At 38.7% G+C, this 24,618-nt stretch overlaps 1 protein-coding gene across 3 annotated transcripts in view; it reads right to left on the reverse strand.

Moving 5' to 3' along the window:
* sgsm2 (small G protein signaling modulator 2) overlaps positions 1-24,618 on the reverse strand; it is a 97,317-nt gene that overhangs the window by 58,534 nt on the left and 14,165 nt on the right. The window lies entirely within an intron of this gene.

A 24,618-nucleotide genomic window follows, 5' to 3' on the forward strand; every position in this document is an offset into this window, starting at 1 on the left:
AAGTGACGGATCAGAATCTGCCATTGTTGGTTCAAACCAAATGATGCGTCCAAGCCTCTCAAAAACTCACTTTAGAACTAGTTTCAGGGCTTGGGCTGTTTCTAACAAGTTATTGGAGAAACAAGGATGGATGTGTGTGTGTGTGTGTGTGTGTGTGTGTGAGAGAGAGAGAGAGGGAGAGAGAGAGAGATGGACTGGAACTAACTGTTGTGTATATACTGTATATATAGTATATATGTACTTATAAACAGTATACATATATACACTGTATATATATGTATACATACATGCATACATAATACATACACATATGTGGAGGTGGGGGCGTGGTGGAGTGTTCATCCAGAGAGAGAGAGAAAGCAGTAAGGGTACACACCTGAGCGCTATATGTCTAACACCTGTTTCTGATTGCAGTGAGCAATGGGGAGAGCGATATAGGAGGAAACACGTCAGAGACTGAGAGAGAGAGAGAGTCGCACTCAAACAGCCAGTCAAGTACTAGCAGGGTTGGGGAGTAACGGAATACATGTAATGGGATTACGTATTTAAAATACAAAATATAAGTAACTGTATTCCACTACAGCTACAATTTAAATCATTGGTAATTAGAATACAGTTACATTCAAAAAGTATTTGGATTACTGAAGAGATTACTTTGCATTTTATTGTCATTTGTTTCATTTAATATTTAGTTCTTTCAGATGGAAAACATTTATACATATAAATGATGTGATCCAAAGTGCATTTGAACAGCGGTGAAACACTTTCTTATGATGTGTTACATTCATACGAGCAGACAGAGAAGTTTGAAGTAAGTTTGGAGCAGAAGAAATAGAAATAAACCTTGTGTGAATTGTCAGCTTTATTCTAAGCTAAAATGCTATTTCTAGCCATTTAACATGCACATGTTACCAGGCACGATCATGTTGTTTTATCAAGAAAATTCACATTGGATCATAATTTCTTTTTTCTAGTAAGACCTTTGATATTAGGGCAAAAATCGTATTCTTGATAATAATTTTTTTATTGTTTTCCTGTAAAAATATCAAAAAATCCTTAAAACAAGATCAATTTGATTGATCTTGTTTTAGAAACAACATTGCATAAGATATTTAGGTTTTTCAGAGAATGTATTTTTAACATGTGTATTTTGTCTCACTGTACTGGCAGAGTTTTTATAGTCAAAACAAGTGAAAAAATCTACCAGTGCTGAAGAAGTAATCCAAAGTATTTAGAATACGTTACTGACCTTGAGTAATCTAATGAAATACATTACAAATTACATTTTACAGCATGTATTCTGTAATCTGTAGTGCAATACATTTAAAAAGTAACCCTCCCAACCCTGAGTACTACTAACACAATAAATTAAAAAAATTAAATACTTATGCTTGAAATTAGTAGACACATTTATACATTTATACAATTATAATATTATTAGTATTTTAATATTAGATTAATATTTGTAGTGGATTTGTAATATCAATAGAATTTCAGTTGAACGGTAATAAAAGAGAGAAAAAAGATAATTGTATTCTTGTTAATAAATTCCTGCATAGACACAATTTATATCTGTAGACAAATATAAATAGTGTCTATGCATTCATTTCATGACAATAATACATTGTATTTTTTTCTATTTATTTATTTATTTATTGGTAACCATTTACAATTCTATTTACATTCTATTTGGTAACATTAATAAATGCATTGGGTATCATAAAATAAAAAGGAACAATTTTCTTCTAGCATTTATTAATCTTGCATTAATGTTAATTATACATTTATATGTTCATTGTTAGTTCATAATGCATTATCTTCAGCTGTCATGTTAAAAATGTATCAGTATAAACATGAACTAAGATTATTAGTGCTGAAAAAGTATTGTTCATTGTTAGTTAATGTTAACTAATGTAATTACCGGTACCTAATGTTAATGAATGCAACCTTTTTGTAAAGAGAACCTTATTTATTTATTTATTTATTTTGCTGGATAAAAGGTGCTAAAATAAAAAGTTATTTTGTTTATTTTAACATTTTTTGGTCATGAAACAATTCCCACACTTCCATTTGTGTCATTTCATTGTTTTAATGACTTTAACATTATTTTAAAATGTGGAAAAATGTTATAATAAAGAAGGGGTTTTCAAGGTATGTATAAAGAAACATCAAGATCTCAATTTTGTCAGAGCTAGTGTTTGTGTCTGGTCAGCCTCACTTTTTCAAATGAGCCTCCACCCTTCACTCATTTCCCATGGCCTCGCAGGCCATCCTCTCACACCAGGTGATTAAATATTGATTCACTCTAATGGTCCATCAGACCAGCAATCTCTTCTGCTAGAGGTACAACAGTGATCGCAGGCTTGGAGTTTGATCTAATCTCTCTCTGGACTAAGACAGGCAGGTCGAATGGAAATCAGTCTACTTGCACCTCCCTCCATCCACTCAGTGAAAGATAAACTTTACTTCATAAACACTCTCTTTTTCTAAGCTCTTAGGAAACAAACAGACGGTTTGATCAACTGAAGGGTGCTCAGAGCTCGGTCACAGCTGCTGAGACTGTGTTGAAAAGTAGACCAGTCATAAAACGCCTGTTTCAGAGATGTGGAAATATGATTATTGCCAATGTTGTTGTTGCTGTCAGAGTTAGGGATGCAATGACACCATTTTTATGAGTATGAGTACTTGTAATGTCTATTTGGTATTGTTTATACCAATACGAGTATTTTTAGTAATACTGCAATTTCATGTACATTAAGACCGAGCAAACATATTGTAAATAAGCTCACCTAAAATATTCTTTCTCTCAAGTAGTGTTGAGAAGTCTGTTTTTTTTTTTTTTTTTACCAAAACATGTGAATTGACAATAAAATGACTCCCCAATGCTACTTCAGGACATTCTAGGCAATGCACACTATTCTATATCTCTGCTTGCTTGTGAGATGCACTTTTGTACTTTTTGTAAAGAGCAGATACACCTTTTGTGCTCATTTAGTTTAGGGAATAGTTTACCTAGTTTTCTTACCAAAAATGAAAATTCTGCCATCATTTACTCACCCCCATATTGCTCCAAACCTGTATGACTAACGTTCCTCTGTGAAACACAAAAGGAGATTTTAGGCTGAATGTTAGCCTCAGTCAACATACACTTTTATTCCATCTTTTTTCAAACAATAATAGTGAATGGTGACTGAGCCTAACATTCTGCCTAGCGTCTCCTTTTGTGTTCCACATCAGAAAGAATGTCATACAGTCTGGGACATCATGAGGGTGAGTAAATGATGACAGAAATTTGAGGTGAGTTATCCCTTTTACACCTTTTACTGTTTAATTGTATTTTATCCTTTACACTCCTGATCACAAAACGGGAGACCTTTGTGCACTTCAGCTTTCACGCCCCACAGGAAACTGACATGAGCTAGTTCTTCTCACTCCCAAAAAAAGTCTCCCACTGGGGAGCCAGTCCTACGCATTCCTCTCTAACACCCGGCTCTAATTAAGGGAAACAACATCAACTAGTCCGGCCCCAGCACAGACCCAGAGGGAAAACAAGAACAACAGCAGAATAAAGCCACGGATTCAAATCTTAAAAGGTGCATCAGAAGTCTTATCCAGCCGACAGTTACTAACAGAGTTTTGGTACAAACAGGATGGACTGTGATGGAGCCAAATAATTTTAGAACTTGATTATTTTCAAACAGGTGTGCAATGGGGATTGAAAAGTGTTTGGTAAATGGTTGTGAATTTTATGGAGTGTTTTGCGCGCAAAAGAGGTCAACGATGACCGGCCACTTTTTCAGCTGTCTGGGTTCCAGGAGTATGGGAATCAGTTCTTTCGAGCTGCAAGTTTCAATTGATCAAGTCAAAATGCTGATTCAAGGATTTGTTTGTGTGAACTCTCAAAAAGGTTCATCAAAGTCTCTGTTTCAAAAAATATATATGTAGGTAAACATTGCTGTTTATCACTGCGTTATATAGGTGCATTTAAATGAATTTGATTAAATATGCTTGCTTGCGCTTATTTAGTGAAAAATAGTGTAGAAAACATGACTTGATTGTTTTTAAGTAGATTTTTGTATCAATAACATGACCAGGGATTGACATGAACTTTTTGGCTTACTAGCCACTGTGGCTAGTGGTGTTCCAAAGTCACTAGCCACTCATAAGTTTTACTAGCCAAAATCCCCTGCCCCACAGATATTGATAAAAGTAACTGGAGACATTAACTGTATGCATTTGTTTGGACATTTTGTATATTGAATTAATATGATCTGAGTTTAGAAGGACACAAGCCTAATGATTTAAGTCACCTTTAGAATATTTGAAAGCAAACATGGACAGTTTGAACCAGAGTAGGATAGAACAGGAGGAAAACTTTGTTAATAATTTGTCAATAATTCATGGAAGTCCAGACTTAATACCCCTTCATTCAAAATTGTACAGGACTTCCCCTTGTTTACTATTGTTCTTCCATGTGTAGATTGAAAAGTCTTTTTTATGTTGGTACATGCTACAATGTTGTTTCCCCCTTTTCCTCGTCAGTGCTGTTTATAATGTCGAGGTTGTCTAGCTGTTTTAGATGATTGACTTCCTTCAAAGCGCTGTAATGTAGAACAAACCGTATAACATTTTTAATGGGTTGCAAAAGATTTGTAAACTGTGCCACACTATCGAGGGAAGCCTGGTTAAATCTAGCATATGATCAGCTCTGCGCTATCCTTCTGTATCTCTGGAGCACGCAAAACGATAAAGCATGGATGATGAGGTAAGCCAGGTTGACGTGCACGCTCACAGAAAAACCAGGCTTTAAACGCTTGCATTTCAAATGAGAAGAATATATTTTGCGTTTATAAAGCATTGAATGCAAGATGTATATCATATAAATTGTTTTGGTGGCCCGACATTCACAGAATTTTAAATGTGGGAAAAACCCTGAAAACGTCAGCCACCAAAGTGGCTAGTAGAGGCCCGGGTATATATATATATATATATATAGCACCCGGTTGACCACACTGAATTTTAATGTAAACACTTTTGACTGTGAACAAATACGAATGCGTTCAACGCATGCCAACTATGACTGCTTTGTGCTCCTCTTTTAGTATAGTAAATGGGAGGCGCATGCACCTATGCTGCATACAGATAGAGAATGTCCGCGTGTCGAGAAAATCTGGACCGCACCCGGACAGGCCGGCAAGACAGTGCTGATGACCAGATTTGCTTCATGCATACTGTGCATGGAGTGATCAGCAACGCGGAGAACTAAAGTATACTTTGGCCTAAAGAGTGACGGAGTTACCCACCACTGCAGAGTTCTACCCACATTTGTCAGACCCTGAACGAGACAAATATTTTTTTAAATATCCAGATCTATTAAATTATTCAAAAATACATTAAAATGGAATCCACACAAAACAATTACTTGAATACACCTCTTCAATGATGTTTTCAAAGTTCAAAGTCATTTTGAATAAATCAATATTTTTTAAAAATTTGTGAAACAAGCAGGGACCCAGTAGATTACATTTCTACGAACTTGACACGTGTTTTAAATGTTTTTATTACCTCAGCCAACATTAGGGTGTGTAAATGATAATAGAATTTTCATTTTTGGGTGAACTATACCTTTTAAAAGTTATTATTTTTCTTTTAAATTTTGACCAAACAATGATTGCAGTCATTAATATACATATATATTGAAGAGATATTTATTAAATGTATATCAATATCAAGATATACAGCATTTTTTGTTTTAACATACAGCCCTTATTGCAGACGCCACATCGTCCAATCAGTCAAGAGATTAACAACATTGATGCCATCACGGAATTCTGTCAATCTAAGCAGCAGCGCTCCCTTTATTCAGTCATTCAGTCACACACCAACACACACACATCATTCCAACAGGTGCACTGATCACGACTAAACATCCCCTGGTGAACATCAGCCACAAAACCCAAATGGCAACACATAAATAGCAGACCATCTCAACTTCCACTCATCAACAACAAAAACACCTCCTTTAGAGGCACCTGAGACAGGTCTTTCCTTCATCCCCAGTGGAGGGCTCCAGTGAACCCATGTCATCTATCATGTGGCTCTCGGCTTAGACTCCTAGCTGATGAAATCAACTGGAATATGATGCTGGTCCTGTCCTCATAAGAAGAGCCAAATGTAAAACCTCAGTGGAGTTCAAGTCATGAAGGTCACATGTCACCTGGCATCCCAGAGCGTAGTCCTCTGCAGACAGCATCAGAGAGATAGCAAGGAGTCCGCGGGGGGCTTCTGTTCTCCTAAGATCTGTGACAGGGATTATCCCATTGATTGTGAGCATCTGATGTTATTTTTGAGGCTGGCATACACACGCTCACACAAGATGTAAAATACAGCTGGTGAGGGAGTGACAGTAAAATTGACACCTTTCTTCCTTAAGACTGTTATAATCCATCTCTCTTTTGGAAAGTTGTGGAATACTGTTTTGATGTTGGAACAAATGGGAATGCAAAATTCATATTTGCTATTTTCCCATTTATCTCGGTAGAGGTAACATTTACCCTGCTATAGTTTTTTCCGGAAATGTGAAAAGGATCCATTCCATTCGAAAGTGAGAGTCATTTTGTCCTTCTTACTCCACTTTACAAATTTGCAGGTAAGAGTTCATCAAACCTGAACTTTAGAAAGCAGCGAAACACAAAACTTCTTTGCATGAGCTTGCGTTTCCATCCACCCACATTCGTATGCATATGAATGGAAGTGAATGAAGCCCTATGTGACTGCACCTTCATGTTTTCAGGGATCAGGCATGGTGTACACTGATATGGCAACAGGCACTTTTGGTCCAGGAACTCACTCTAGCCAAATATGGGGGCGGATCAGTGCCCCATTGCCAGACATTGACTAAATTTAGTATAGCCCAAGTAGTCGCCTCCTGTGACCACCTTTACTGTTATTTCAGAGCAAATTACAGCACAATGTGTCGAGAAATAACCCAAAAGAAGACCACCAACAGAGTACGGTTATGTAACTGTGTGTCTGTGCTTGTGTTTCAGCAAATTTTGTGTAATAGCCTCTGACATGGCCGATACCTTGTATAGAAACTCTGTGTTGTCATGGAGATAGACTGTAATCAGTGAAATACAAGAGTTACCATGTATGACGGGCACTTGTTGGCGGTTTTTCCTTTACTATTCAGTCCAACCTATTCTTACAGTTTTTGGGTTTTTTTTGGTAAAGAAACCCTAACCTAATCCCCTAACCCCAACCCTAATTCATACAACACGATCACGCTGGAAATCGACATGTTCCTACCGAATGTTCCAGTACCCTGACATCGACCCCATTCTGCCAAGTTATTGACAAGCACTATCTCCCATCAGACATCTATGCATCAATTTAAATGTATTTATCTTTTCCTGTGTCGCTACTGATGGTGTGTTGTGGAAGCAGCCACAGAGTCACAGGTTCTACTCCCATATAAACCAGGAAGTAATCGTGTTCACATAATCAACAGTATGCACAATTTCAGAGGTTGCATTTCACCTCCTAAATTAATTTTTCACTCTAATGACTGTTGGTGAACACGGTAAACCCTAATGCTCAAAATAATGAATTGTTTTGAGTAGGTAGTAAAAATTAAATCATACAAATTAGTTAAAATAAATGAACCACAATGAGTATTTAGAACTTTCTCTTTTTTGAGAACTGACACCTTTTAAGTAACCTGAATTGTTTTATTATTTTGAGTTTAATTAACTCTCCTTAAATTTACAGAAAATTTTACTGAAGGCAGAGGATTTCTATTTCTCAGCATGCTTTGCATGGCAGTTGACAGGGAGATAAATTATAAAAAATAAGTGCTATAATATTTGTCTTTTTGCAAGATGAATGCAAAGGGTAAGACTTGTTAGTGTTTAATGTTTTGTTGTGTTATTTAGAAGAGTTTCTGGTATGTTGGAGATTTGGGGGTTACCTGTCTGAGGAAAGGTACAAATTAAGAATGTCTTACATTACTTTACTCATTGAGTAGTTGCTATGCTAATCAAAGCATAGTGTTACCAATTAACATGCATTCAGCATGCTACCATTCACTGTACTAGCTAATACTAGCTAGTTAGGTTCCTTCTACTTGAGGTATTTAAATTGAGATTACTTGGTAATTTTAAGCTTAGGCAAAGAGTTCAATTTAAAGTTAAGAGCCATCAAAGTTTATGAGTTAGGTTGCTTAATATTTCAAGTTAAGAGTTTATTTAACACGTATGTGTAGCACAAAATACAAATCTGAAAGTTTTATTAACTTAATCTTGGGAGTTTATTACCGTAAAAAATTTATGTAAATTATTGCCTCAAATATTTTGATTTCTGCTAACTTATGACGGTTTACAGTGAAGGGTTGAGGTTTGTTTTAGGGCATATGGTTAATAAAATATGCATTCCTGTTGACTATATGACATCATTCACAACTGAAAACAGCTCGCTTTACAACTTGCTTTTGGCACCACTTTGTGGTTCCATGCATTCAAGAACACTTCCAGCTTCAGCCACTGGGGGCAGTGGTTTGAATTTCGGTAAGCACAGACTGATTTCAGCCGAAGAACTTTTGACCTACTGTGGCCGATTTTGCAGTAAGATTAGTCCGATTCATACATGCACACTGGTAGTGTACAGTATGTCAGCATATGGGCCTTCAGCCACTCTGCTTTCCAGATCTCGACAACGGTCATTAAAAACCCATATCCATCAATCATTAAAGTTGACAGCACTTTATCTACACACAGCTTGTCTCTGTGATTAAAACAACCTGACATACAGGTGTTAACTTTTTTATTTGAGATACAGATGTCTAGTCTCTAAAATATGATTTTCAACTCATGCCCATTCAGAAAATATCACTGTTCCATCTGATTAAGTGAAATATTAAAACCTGTAAAAACAAATCTCTGACTCTCCCCACTTGAAAAAAAACAAACTAACTGTGAATTACGCACAGTTAATGGTTAACTAGAACATCCTATCTGGAACAGTTACTACCTACATTCATCTTGGCCAAATCAGAGCGAACAGCTGTGCTTTTCACAAATAAAGTCTGCTCACAGTCTAATTAGAATCTCGAGCAAGACCCATCTGCAAAATGCTTCATCACGAGCATCAGCAGAGGGACGATGGGTAAACAGAAATGACTCACAACTCTATTCATTCACTCATTACAATCTAATTAGCTCACAGTGTCACAGGTGTTCAAGTGTAAATCTGCAAAGTTCCATTTCAGCTACAGTACTTGTGACGTTAAGGGATTTAAAATGGCAGCTCCAGAGCATTGTCTGGGAGAATGGGAAAAGATTGGTGTTTTATATGGAAATACAGGGAAAACAACACAGAGCTTTACTTCCTTGACTGGTCTTCTACTATTGTTTGCATTCTTCAGGAAGTATCGGATGTCACATGATGTGACCTTGGGGCCTTACTAGTCACTCCCAAATCTCTGAATTCTGACTGGCATACCACCATACTACTCTACTTCTGCTATAGCTACATAAAGCAGATGTAGTAGCTTCTGACTAGATGGATAGGCATTTAATTTATCACAACAAAATTTTACAAAACAATACAATTAGGATCATGATGTATCAGAAAAGGAGAAATACACCTTTAAATAAACCTTTAAATTATTTTAACCAAGTATGTTATCCACAAAATGAGAATAGCACATAAAAAAACTGTTAAAATTTTATATTTTGTAATGCGGATCTCAGTATTTATATGGAAACCCTTTCAATTATGGAAAAACTTAACTAAAAACTGTAAAACTGCCAAAGCTTTTCAAATGTATTTAGTAATTCCATATATTTGTATTATTATTATTTATTTATCTTTTATGTATTACAGTATTATGTATTTGCCTTCTTCATGCCTTTGCATATTTGTACTCATTTAAAAAAAAAAAAAAGTCTGACTAAAGGGAGCTGGTTGCCTCCTTTTGTAAAATCCCTATAAAAGACAACAAAGAGATTTTGAATCCTTCAATAAAAGCCATTTTTCATAACAAGGCAACACCATAGGGGTTGCACTGATTTTAGCTGACAACTGAAGTTTCACTAATGCATAAAACAGCAGAAAATTAGTATCTGATGGGATTTGACTAATTGCTGCTGCATTACTCATTAATAACACCAAATTACAGGATAGAAGTAATATCGTCCCTACACAGTTCAAATACTTTTTAATCCATGTTAAATATTTAAATAGCAGTTGCACTCCCACCCTCTTCTGGCCACCCCTGACCCTGCCCACACTCAGCTCTGGTTTGAAAAAAAAAAAAGAGCTTAAAGGATTTACAAGGTCTGTGATTTCCCTCCCATTGATCAGCCAGTGGGCTACACAGCCTGAAGCCAGTTGACCCCCAACACAACCCACTGCTTGTTAACTTTCAATGTGCAGGGAGGATGAAAACTTTTCAAAACATGGTGACCAAAAATCTTCAAAAAATGGTCAAGGCCAAACCGAGTGTCCACCGGAGCATCTTCATCTCCATGGCATGGAGGACTTGCTCGTGCTTCTTTGTCGTGGGCCAGCACTCTGCCCCGTTGAGGGCTACTGGACGCATTAAGGTCTTATAAATTTCACCTTGAGGTATTCGGGCATCTTCTTATCGCAGAGGACCCCAGTGACCTGTCTCCACTTGGACCATGCCGCATTGATTCTTGCCCGCATTCCATGGACGTTGAGCCGCATTCCATTCTCACTAAGCCGATCTTTCCAATTCTGCGCATGGTGTTGAAGCAAAGGGTGGGTCTCTTGTGAAAGTGCCACATCGTCTACATACAGGAGTGTCCAGGGGAGTGGTGATTGCAGGTCAGCCATCGCCGTATACATGCAGAGGATGAACAGTAGGGGCGAGAGGGCTGATCCTTGGTGGACACCGACAGTGATGTTGAAAGGTTGTGAAATCCCGGATGGATATCGAACCACGCTTGTGAAGTTGGGCCCAACTCACATACACTTCTGGGACACCATGGGATCGCAGCGTTCGCCAGATGAGGTCGTGTAGGGCCCGATCAGAAGCCTTTTCCAGATCTAGAAACGCCATGTGCACCGTCTTATTCTTCTCCCGGTGCTTCTCCATCAGCAACCGAGTGGCATGATGGCGTCCGTGGTGCCGCATCCTTTGACGAAACCGCACTGGTTATGCGTGATGGCGACGATGTTTCGGAGGCGTTTGTCCAGCACTCACAATATCTTCATTGTGTGGCATAGCAGCCGAACTGGGTGGTAGTTGGCTCACTGACATCCCCCTTTCCTTTTCAAATGAAAGTGATTATTTAGGTAGTCTTTCTTAAAAAAATAAACTGTTTAATTGTTATGAAAAAATAATAGCCTAAACACAATTAAAAAGTTAACTTTTTTAATACAACTGTCACAGTTGTAATGTAATGAAAAAATCTATTAACGTTTAAGTGATAAATGTTAGTAAGGGTGTTTTGATGTGTAGATGTGAAAAGTCATGTAACTAATTCTGGTGCAGGTGTTTTCTCTTTCCCTCACTGTTACCGGAGCTCGCATATCGAGGGAAGCCCAGCTGACCCGCGCACCAGTATACAGTAATAGGATAGAGAAGAGTGCATCACTTGCACGAGAGCTTCTCAGTGGATCGCACGACACGCACGCGATACCAGTCTTCAATCAGTCCGCATACCAAATGAGAAGCATATTTAGTGCTTATAAATCAGCAAAAGCAACACGAATATCATAACATTTATTTTGTCAGCCCGAAATTACGCTGATATTCTGATATTTCAAGTGTGATTATTTTTATTTTACACTAAATACACAGAGAGATATGTGGGGGTACGTACCCATGTAATTCTCAAACAAGCATCAGCAGTTGCAGCAATAGGACAGAGGCTATTAGGCAGCTCTAATGGCTCAGCATTACGGGAAGGCAGCAGAGTACAGGCACATGATTCAACAGCAACACCAAAATCCAAACACACCAAAAAGGATGCGAGAGAGAGGAATCATCGGATAGATGCTAAGTTTCTGGTAAACCCGTTTTTTGGCTTTTTGATTTATCTCATGTCTGAAAAGTAGCCAGTTTCGATAATACTAGGGCTGTTAATCGATTAATATTTTTAATAAAATGAATTAAATTACATGATTAATCAATCAAACTAATAGCAATTAACCACGTACATCATTATTTGCTGAGAAAGGCCTCCAAAAAAGAATTCATATAAATATTGCATAATAATTCAAATATTTATAAATATAACATGTAGGACCAATAATGAATATACTGTATAATATGGATTGAAATTCAGTTTGAAATAAATTGTGTTATTGTGGCAGATGAATAAAGCATTGATTAGACAATACAAAAAGTGGCTTAAGAATTCAATATATTGTTTGTTTTATTCTCATATCACTGAACAGCAATCAGCAAGACAGCAATCTGTTTTGCACTGAGTTTGTTAATGTGCCCAATTCTCACAGTACGCGTTCTTGTGTTCCATCTGCGCTAACTGTCGCTCAATATCTACATGAGCATGCATCAGAAGGACGCGTTTGGAGCGTGTCACTGGTATTCAGTGTCATAAACAGCATTTTTACACTGTAAAATTGTTTTGTTGATTCAACTCATTATTTTTAGTTAGTATATTTTGCATGTTTTGTTTTTGTGTTTAACTGACTTAATTGAATACGTTTTTCTCACAAATTAAAACAATCTGAACTGATTTATAGTAGCATTATATTTATAATAGCAGTATATTTAGCTGAACTTAAAGGTGCTATATACAATATTTTTACTGTACTAAATCATAAAATGACCATAATATGTCATTAGAGAATTAGGAAACATGCTAAGTTGAAATACTGGCTTCTCCGATAACAATGCTACAGCCAGTATATTCTACTTTGAAGTTTCCATTCCGGGCCGGAATTTCTGTTTAAGTTTTGGCCTGTGTGATCCCGCCCACTGCCCACTCACCAATAGTATTTCAACACTGCCGTGTTGCCACATTTGAACAAGTTTGCAGGCAAACAACACTGCGTGCTGCAGCCATGGAAGCCAGCAAATGAACTGGATCAGAGATACAGATTCCACCCGAACTAAAAAGCCTCGCGATCCGTCTAATAACCACCATGACCAGAGGCGTAGTAAAACAAGGATAAATATTGGAGATGCCTTTGGAAGATGGAGACAGCTTAAAGCCCCAAAATCCTTTAAAACGGATGCTGAGTTGGCTAATTTGCGTCAACATTCCGGCAATCCGCATGAGCTTCGAGTCTGGGGTGGGGCAGATAACTCTCCAATATTTTTAATTTGGACCACAGTACCCATTTCAAACACTTGTTGTCAATCTTACTTATAGCACTTTTAAATTCAATTGGATGCAATTATTACAACTTCACTTTAGTTTGCTGAATTTTAAGGCTTGCAGCTGTAAAGTTAGTGTTCAGTTAACCTTACTTTATTCGTCAAGTAAACCCTGCAAGTTTTGCAATGCCAGACAGTATCTTCTTGACTGACTGACTGACTGACTGACACACACACACACACACACACACACACACACACACACACACACACACACACACACACACACACACACACACACACACACACACACACACACACACACACACGCGCGATAATTAGATGTAGAGGCACACTGATGTCAACACTTGACACACAAACCTCAGTAATGGTGATACTTAACAAACATCAAGTAAAAGAGGAGCTTTTAACATCACCACTAGGCTATTAATCAACAGTAATGACAAAAACAACAACAGCAGTACACAAATTCTGCAAATAACAATAAATAATTAAAAAAAAAAGCCTACAACACTGACCTCATTATTTATTCATGCTGCAATGCGTGCTGGGAGCTGGCAAATCTTTGTTTGTTCAGACAACTCTGTTAAGCGAGTTGAGATGACAAATGCACTTGTTGATTCAACTAAAGAACAACTTGATACAATCACAACTTAATATGTTAAGTTGACTGAACAATTTAGTTGTGTCAACTCAAAAAAGCACCTTGTTACAACTAGATTACAGTGTAGGACGCTGTGTCAAGTTAAAAGTAGTGGAAACTTTGAAAATTGCGTCTAGAGATTCCTGTATTCTGTTGTGCTTCCTAATCAAAGAGCGGTTCTCATTCTGTGGCAGCACTGCTTGAGAGGTTTGTTAAGGCGCGCTGCCACATTTCGACACAGCTCATAAAAATAAGATGTAATTCAAGCTTGAATTGCTCGTATGGAAGGAAAATCCGTACTTTAATTACTGAATTTACATACGTGTCAGGGGGCATGATTAATTGCGTAAATTTTATTTTAAACACATTATTTTTTATATAATTAATCACACTTAAAAAACACGTTAAATAAACAGCCTAATACATATCATTATACAACAATAGAGCACAACTTCATTCTTTAAATATTGTTTAATCGCAGAATTCCTGATGAAGAACAACTACTCATGATCCTGAAGAAATCCACCAATAAGAGAATCGTGAACAACAAGCACGCCAAATGAGCTCAGCAACGACTGCCCACATCCAAGACGCAGTCTGAATGATGCAATCAAGTTGGTCTCCCTTCACCCTCAGACTAATTATATATTTGTATGTATCTGAACATTTTGCAACAAACTTAAATATATTGTTACTTTACTAAAAAATCAACAACCTAAAGTCATTACTTTTATAAATTGCCTTTGTTTTTAATGCGATTATTTCATTCTCAATACGTCATGGGATTAAAGTTCATGCCCTATAGAAAAATGGTAAGTACACAGTCCGATTTTTGAATACTTTTTATTTATTTATTTATTTTTATTCAAGTTTGTAATCATGTGATTCATCTTGGAGCTGGCAGGTTTGTTTCATGGCTTAGAACTCATTTTTGGAGGATTTTATGAAATCCCTATGGGAAAAATGGATGGGAAAAATATTTCCGGAACAGAGATGGCTGAAAAAGTGGGTGGGCACTGTTTCACTCTATTAGTTCCTGTCCCCTAATTTGACTGTACAAGCAGTAGAGTTTCAAAAGAGCTTATGCAGTATGTAAAGCAACAGCATCTGGGATGCTTCACTATTTGTATCACTCTGCTTGTCTGTGTTTTCAGCATTTCAGACAGGCTGCCAGTCTGTGCTTTGCTTGGCAACAAACAATGATTTGTCCTGCTTTTGCTTCATTTGGAACTTTTTCTGATAGTGGAGCAAAATAACTAGCAATATAGTGTCTAAAATGTCAATTTCTTTATATTAACTATTAATGTTATTTTTAATAGAACTGTTGTATAAAAAAAAAGCAATATCACACTTGCAATTGTGCTGTTGTACTGAATATAAGCACAGCTGTGATTTCCTTCGGCACTTGGCCACAGAGTCACAGTGGTGCGGATGTTCAGAAAAACAGCATTCTACTTGTGTGAATTTGTTTAAATGGATAGTTCACTTAAAAATTCTGTAATTAATAACTTATCTGCATGTTGTTCCACACCGGTATAACTTTCACCATTCACTTTTATTTTAAGAAAAAAAGGAGCAATGAAAGTCAATGGTGACTGAGGCTAATCAGCCCTCTATATAGCGAGTAAATGAAGGAAATTGACCTTATTTGGCTGCAGTGGGTCCGGATCTGTTGTGATCATGCTGTCACAATCGCTTTAGTTCAGCCGTGAAATGGCATTGACATTGCATTTAACGACGTAAACGCTGACTTTGGTTAAACTTTCCCCCGGACTGTTTTCACAACATTCTCCTTTTTAAAGCATGACCATTAACGTGCTTGTTGGACATCTGCTAGAAGGTAAAAGTGTTGCAAAACTCGAGAGCTTGTAGATTTGAATTTGAGAATGTGTACAATAAATATTTGTACAAGCAAGTCATACACATTAGACAAGTAAAAGTTTCCTTTTGCATCGTTCCGTGTATTTTGTTTCCAAAGATGAGACCCAGGCACCCCATTTTCATTTCATGTCTCTTTTAAAATCCTTTTTGTTATTTAGAGTCAGTTAGTGATCTAAAAACATAAAAATAAATAATATTTCTAATCATACATTGCAAGGATGAGGGATAAACCACCGTGCAACTTCTCTATCGTTAACTTGCATTGCGCTCATTTAACCGTAAACACTTGCTTGCGGAGCAGCCACTCTTTTTTTTTCTTTTTTATATTCTCCCATTTTTCTCCCCGATTTGGAATGCCCAATTCCCAATGTGCTCTAAGTCCTCGTGGTGGCGTAGTGACTCGCCTCAATCCGGGTGGCAGAGGACGAATCTCAGTTGCCTCCGTGTCTGAGACCGTCAATCCACACATCTTATCAAGTGGCTTGTTGAGCATGTTACCGCGAAGACATAGCACGTGTGGAGGCTTCACGCTATTCTCCACGGCATCCATGCACAACTCACCATGCACCCCACCGAGAGCGAGAACCACATTATAGTGACTCAGCACGCCCTGGATTCGAACTCGCGACTCCAGGGGTGGTAGTCAGCATTTAACTTGATGAGCTATCCAGGCCCCCTGAGCAGCCATTCTCTTAAAGAAACAGTACCAATTTAGCATTTGTTATACATATCAATGTTAAATTAATGTAAATAGCACAAGTGCATATTAACAAAAATGTTACAAAATGTAGTAATGTAGTAAGTGTAACAAATTTGTAAATACATAAATATTTAAAGGCACAATCATACAATGTGAAATATTTTAACTTCAGAAAACACTGTAAATATGAAAGAATTTAACAAAGAGGCTTGTGCCGCATTTATGCAAGGGTCTGATATAGTAGCACTTAAATCAATATTTTTTATAATATAATTACAAAATAATAATATAATTATAAAATAATTATTCATTAAATATATATATATATATATATATATATATATATATATATATATATACACACACACACACACACACACACACACACTTTTATTTTATTTGTAATAAGTTTGCAAAGTTATCAAAAATCTGGTTTTTGCTTTGTCTTATGGGGTATGGAGTGTAGATTGATGTGAAAAAAAATTATTTAAAGCATTTTAGCATAAGGCTGCAACAACAAAATGTGAAAAATAAAATTAAGGGGTCTGAATACTTTATGAATACACTGTGTATATACACATTTATATACACAGTGCATATATATCAAGTTAAATATTAATTAACATATAAACCTATTAAATTAAAACAGTGGCATGTTGCCTTAGTGTTTTTTTTCAATAAAATAAACATTGTTTAATGTTTTGAATTATTCAGGTAAATAGTCATAATAAGAAAGAAGTAGCCCAAGTATAAAGAAAATTAAGAACAAAGTAGGGTAATATAAAACAAATAAATAAAGAGCAGTCAGTGGCTTTCTTTTCAATATTGTTGTTTGATTAAAATTAATAATAGCGACAGATCTATTAGGCTGCATTAGTGCGTTTACACTGCAATGTCTTATGCATGGATCCGAAATTTTGACACATACCTGATTTCTTGTTGCACCTGTTTGCATTCATGTAAGACGTAAGCGACTGTTATGTTATTCACTTGCGGGACGGGCATTGACCATGAAGTACATTTAAAGGGTTAGTTCACCAAAAATCTAAATTCTCTCTTGATTTACTTACCTTTAAGCCATCCCAGATGTGTATGACTTTCCTTCTTCAGCAGAACTGAAATCAATGTTTTCATAAACCCATTTCAGCTCTGTTTGTCCATGCGATGCATGTAAATGGGTGCCATCAGGCTGCTGGCTGTTTGATGGTCCAAAAGGCTTATTTAGACAGTATAAAAGTAATCCACACAACTCCAGTCGATCAATTAATGTCTTCTGAACCGAATCGATATGTTTGTGTAAAAATAAATCGATAATTACAACTTTATTAACTTTTCAAAATCACTTTGTGGCAGCGGGGGCGTGATCAAGCATCCGTCCAGAGAGAGAGAAAGCGTTAAGGGCGCTTACACCTGAGCTAGATTATGTCTAACACCTGTCTCTAATTCCAGTGAGCATGGGGAGAGCGGCATATAAGCAGCCACGCCACCAGCAATGAGGGAGAGATAGTCTGGCATGAGAGTCTCGCGGTGAAGCTACTGAGTTGTGACGTTAAAGAATTGTGATAAAGACTGTGTGATAATTAAGAGGCTGTGACTAGGAGCCTGTGACGCTAAAGAGTTTGTGAAGCTGAAGAAGTTACGGTGCCAGTTGTGACTGTGTTAACCCAAAGTTTGTGATTAAAAGCTCACCTAAGACCTGAAACACCCTGTCCCAGTGTCCTCCTTCCCTCATTCTGAGTGTCTTCGTTTACACTGGTGCCGAAATCCGGGAATACAATCGAGTTGGAGGAAGTTCGCCCCATGGAGTCCCCGTCGTGGGCAGAAATCCTCAAGACCCTCGCCGGTTTACAACAGTCCCACCAACAATCCCTGCTTGAGCTGTGACAAGACCAGGATCATCGTTTCTTCGAGATTCTACGAGCTCAAGCAGAGGACCGGCATGCCAGGAGAAAGCCAGGAGAAAGCCCCGGGCGTGACCCCTGACACCACATCCCCCATGCCCCTGCCCATGCTTCAGAAGATGGGGGCGGCAGATGATCCCAAGGCATTCATAGACCTCTTTGAGCATACCACCGAGATCTGGGGCTGGCCGCGTGGCCAATGGGCAGCCAGGCTCATCCCATTGCTGTCCGGGGAAGTCCAACTCGCAGCTCACATACTGCCGTCGGCTAGTCTCCCGGCTTACGAGGACCTGAAGAAGTCCATCCTGCAGCAGGTTGGCCGGAGTCCGGAACAGAATCGCCAGCTCTTCCGTGGCATGAAGTTGGAGAGAACTGGCCGCCCGTTCGCCTTCGCCCAATGGCTCCGAGACGCCTGCCGGAGATGGCTGCTGGCGGGGGATCGCGACGTCGCGGGAATTATCGACCAGGTGGTGCTGGAGCAGCTAATCCATCAACTGTCAAAAGGAACGGCAGAGTGGGTTCAGTGCCACCGCCCAGCATCGCTGGAGGAAGCTGTCCAATTGGCCACCACTAACAGCATCGACAGTGCCCTGCCGCTCTCCCCCTCAGGTGGAAGTGTCCGCCGATGCAGGTGCGGGTGTGGCACCTGTGCCAGTCTGCTGGAGTTGCGGGGATCCGGGACACTTCCGGGATCAATGCCCTGTGATGGAGCTGGGGACGGTGGTCCAGATACCCAACACTCCGCAGGCTGCCCCCGATTGGGCTAGAGCATACCGGATACCGGTAAGAGTCAAGGGGGGTACTCACCAAGCATTGGTGGACACGGGTTGTTATCAAACCACTATCCACCAACGCTTGGTTCAACGTGAGGCTTTGGGCACAACCAAAAGGGTGAGGGTGAAGTGTGTGCATGGGGATATTCACAATTATCACGTGGTGACCCTTGTGATAAAATTTCGGGGAACAAAACATAGAGTGGAGGCCGTGGTTAGTTCCCACCTCACCCATCCGCTGATTTTGGGGACTAATTGGTCTGAATTCAGAAATGTGTTAAAGGGAACAGGCGCGGATGGGTCCTGCATAAAAGCAATGAGATGTGAAATGTGTGATGCTCTGGCAGGGGAGGCAGAGCCAGGGCCGTCTTTGTCAGCTCCACGTCAGGATGACGTGGGGGGGAGAGGCTGCAGCCCCTCCCATCCTCCGGGGATTTCCCGAAGGGGATTTTCCTTTGGAGCAGTCGCGAGATGAAACACTCAAGCATGCCTTCGACCAAGTGAGAGTGATCGATGGTCAACAACTCCGGCCGAACGTCGCACTTTCATATCCCTATTTCGCAATTATAAACAAGCGGTTGTACAGAGTGACGCAGGATGCTCAAACAAAGGAAGATACAGCCCAGCTCTTAATACCACGGAGCCGTCGGGAAATGGTGTTCCAGGCGGCTCATTATAATCCCATGGCGGGTCATCTAGGGGAAAGAAAAACACTGAACCATCTAATAGCCCATTTTTATTGGCTGATCATTGGCGGCGATGTCCGCAGGTGGTGTGCGGCTTGCCGTGAATGTCAGCTGGTGAACCTGCCGACCACCCCAAAAGCACCATTGTGCCCCCTTCCACTGATCGAGGTCCCCTTCGAGAGAATTGGCATGGACCTCGTAGGGCCATTAGAGTGGTCAGCACGCGGACATCACTTTGTATTAGTCCTAGTGGACTATGCAACGCGATATCTGGAAGCAGTGCCTCTACGCAGCATCTCAGCTCGTAGTGTTGCGGAGGAACTCTTCAAAATAATCTCCCGGGTGGGGATTCCAAAAGAGATCCTCATCGATCAGGGCACAACATTTATGTCACAGACACTACACAAGCTTTAAGAAATATTGGGCATTAAGTCAATTCGCACCAGCGTTTACCATCCACTAACAGATTTGGTGGAGCGATTTTAAAACATGATTCATAAGTTCGTGGACACTCATTCTGAGTGTCTTCGCTTACACGCTTCCTGCCAGCAGTCAACGCATCACGATACTGCCGCGTGACGTATGCGCAATGTTAGGTCATTTCAAACAGCAATCCAGCGCTGTTAAAAACATTTTAATTATCAATTTGTTTCTTACACAAACCTATCGATTCGCTTCAGAAGACATTAATTGATTGACTGTAGTCGTGTGGATTACTTTTATGCTGCCTAAATATGCCTTTTGAACTGTCAGACAGCCTGTAGAATGACGGCACCAGTTTGCTTACATTTTATGGACAAACAGAGCTGAAATGGGCTTATAAAATTCTTCATTTCAGTTCTTCTGAAGAAGGAAATTCATAGACATCAGGGATGGCTTAAAGTTAAGTACTGTAAATACTCAAACCAGCCTATTTGGCACCAACAATCACCCATGCGATGGCTGATTAGATAAATCATGTGGCAGCAGTGCAGTGCATAAAATTGCACAGATATGGGTCAGGAGCTTCAGTTAATGTTCATATCAACCATCAGAATGGGGAAAAAATGTGATCTCAGTGCTTTGGAGCGTAGCATGATTGTTGGTGCCAGATGGGCTGGTTTGAGTATTTCTGTAATTGCTGATCTCCTGGGATTTTCACACACAACAGTCTCTAGAATTTACTTAGAATGGTGCCAAAAACAAAAAACATCCAGTGAGCAGCAGTTCTGCAGATGGAAACGCCTTGTTGATGAGAGAGGTCAACAGAGAATGGCCAGACTGGTTTGAACTGACAAAGTCTACAGTAACTCAGATAACCGCTCTGTACAACTGTGGTGAGAAGTATATAATCTCAGAATGCCATTCTGAGATGCGGGTTGTCACTGTTTTGGCGGCACGAGGAGGACAAACACAATATTAGGCAGGTGGTTTTAATGTTGTGGCTGATCGGTGTATATACATACTGTATATATATATATATATATATATATATATATATATATATATATATATATATATATATATATATATATATATATAATATGATGATACCCCCTTCTCAAATTCTTAATACCTTTTTTAGTTTTCAGTTGCATTACACTTACATGTTGTCTGGGGAGTAAAAACAATGATAACAGAATTAAAATTTTTGGTCGTACTAAGTATAAAATATTATTTCTATTTTATAACATTACTACTTCTGCCTATTATTCAGAAACTCCTTGTTTCTACTTTACCGCTTCTACAATCCCACCCCTTCACACCACGTTAACATCCTACATTAAATTTGGGCACAATCCTTGTGTTCAGATATTCCCCTGAAACAAAATTTAGCTGGAAGTGTATTGTCATACATTGTGGTGACGTGGGTGAGAGCGTGTTCCAGTATGAAAAGAGGGAGTGGAGGACTGCGTGGGGAATCCATGCCCGGCGACTCTAGTCTGTAAAGAGAAAATGCTCTGTTTTTTGGCGATGATGACAGATTGGCAATGTTCCTTGACCACCCCACCCAAGCCACCCACACACTCTAAAGAACAGCACAGCATTTACACTGAAACATCATCACCCCCTTATGGTCATGACTCACGACACTCATAGAAACCCAAAAAACTCCAAATCATCATCTAAAAGTGAAGGGTGGAATGGACAAAAAAAAAAAAAGCATTTCTTCCTCTTCCTTGGCCTCTCCAACTAAAACAAGGCAAACTAAAAGACAGACATGAGAATATAAAATACACAATAGGATTTAATGGTGTGTCAATCCTAAACTTGTTTTCAGATAATTTAAATACAGATCTATATACCCATTCCTTACCTTAAACATACGTCAGAGACAGAAAAGGCTTACTAAATAGCACTAATGAAATGTGATGCAACAACAGAAGATGCAATTCATAAATATTTAACATGATATTTCTCTTAGGTATTAGGTATTGCTCCTCTAAGGAAGATAAAAGACATACAATAAATGCACTTTAATGGAACCTAACAAATTGTTAATAGACTGTATATATCAGCCAGGCCGATTAATCTGCTGATATTTGCCATTCTAATATTATAACCATTGGGATTCAGTATTCTTTTTTTTTTCCATTTAAAAAAACTACCGGAACTGAATGATTTTCATGACTTTCAGTTCAGTTAACGGTTCTTGAATGTACGTCTCACGCTGGGACACCGTGCTTAAATAGTCTACCAATGTTTCCTGCAACCACGAAGAGACAGTGAAACATTCCTATTGAATGAGCAGCACAAAACATAAAGTGTGAGCTTCTGAGCTGGTTTTTTATAAATCTTACGTGTGAATCATACAGCGCGGCCAGTGTAGTCCAGTTCCCGAACAAATGACTCTGGCTGATTCAGTGAATATATACCACTACTAACAAAATCTATGTAAAACCCTCTTTAATATATGAACACATCACCTCAAAGGTGATTTTTTTTCACAGATGAGCTTATAGCGTAATAGCATAAAAATCTTGGAGAAGAACATTAAGCGCTGAGGGGATTAGATCTGGTGCAGTTGTGAAGTTAAACAGCGTTGCAGTCGCATTTACACAACAAATATCAGATTCAAACTCTTTGTAATTCAGAGCTAATGAAGAGGGAGGCTGAATGAATACGCACTCATTATGCTGTCCAACACTCTGAAAAAACATGCTCAGTCTGGAACAACAAAAGTATTAATTCAAATTTATTATCAGATGTTCCGCAATTAAAAAGCACTAACAGCTATAAAAAAAATTTTTTTAAAACAGGACAGAATGGGAGAGGAAGAGAGAGAGGTGAGTCACAGAGTAGCCCAGTGCTGACAACACTGCTTGTTATCATGTGACCTTTAACCTCAACATACAGCGGTCATCCCATTTTAGTCCTTTAACGGAAGATAACATACGTGCATTTGTATAAATCTGAGCATTTTTGCATAAACATGACAACATGACATAGTTATAAAAGCGTGTAGGCCACATAGGCAAACGTGGTCGCTGTGATTTTTGATTTGTTGTGACAGGCCCTGATGCCTTGTACTGCGCCGTTTGGATCTACAGCGCTCCAATGGGTTTGAATTCACTACACAACAGCTGTGCCTCTAAGCAAAAGCTGGCATGCCATATTATATGACAAGACACACATACACTGAAAATATCAACAAGCTCAAGCAGCAACAGTGCAAGAATATCTGCTATGTGTGAAAAACAAAAGGTCAAATGCAATGCATATTTACATACACACATAGATCACATAATTGCCATATGCAAATCACTGATCTGTATTAAAAACTGTAAAAGCATTTAAAGGTGCAGTATGTAACAATTTTCATGTAATATTCGCCTTTTTTTTGCCAATGTGTGAACGGCTTGTAACACAACTTAAAAAATGAGCCCTTCCCGGACTTCCTAGTTTGCCTATTAAAGCCTGTAGACTGATTTTCATGCGAAAGGAGCGGGTCGGTTTTGCAGGGAAAATCCAAAGGATGTGATGTTTATGCACGCTCCTGAGAGCCTTGCCTCAGTGCTTCCGCTATTCAACAGCGACAACAAACTGCAACACTAGGTAACGTTATCTTAGAGATGGAATCCAGCAAACGTCTGACTCCCAGCACAACACCGACTCCTACACAAACTCTGAGTAAGCCAAAAAAAAAACAACATTTATCTACTGAATCCAGTCTAGATAAGCGGGAACGTGATCGTGGTCGAGAGAAAACTAGAGTGAACATCAGCAGGGCATTTAATTCCTGGAGGGACCTTCGTTCGGTTTTGGGGATCAAAACTGACCCTGAATTGGCATTCTTCTTATTGGACAGGTAAGCTTACATAACTGCAAATCATGTGAAATATTGTGCCATAAGGATTGATCTGTGTAATTTTAGCTAACTTGATCTTGCCTGCTAACACTGACGAATTGCGAGCTACCTTGCTTTGTAACTTTCAAATAATTTCAACAATCTTCTCTTTATACTAAAAGTATACAGGATAAATCTAAGCAAATACGCTGATTTCTACTTTTTTTTTCTAAAGTAGTATTTTTTGTAAAGAAAATTGAACATTTAAGGAAAATATTAATATTTTTCTGGCATATAAAAAATACATTGCTATATATAGGTGCCAATGAAAATGTTGACAGGGCAAGTGCAATTCTGAAAAAAATGAAATAAAAAATCTGAATCAGCGCTGTAACAGCATTCACACCTCTGCATAGATACATTTTGACTAAGTG

Source organism: Myxocyprinus asiaticus, chromosome 39, assembly GCF_019703515.2.
Source record: "Myxocyprinus asiaticus isolate MX2 ecotype Aquarium Trade chromosome 39, UBuf_Myxa_2, whole genome shotgun sequence".
Classification (NCBI taxonomy): domain Eukaryota; kingdom Metazoa; phylum Chordata; class Actinopteri; order Cypriniformes; family Catostomidae; genus Myxocyprinus; species Myxocyprinus asiaticus.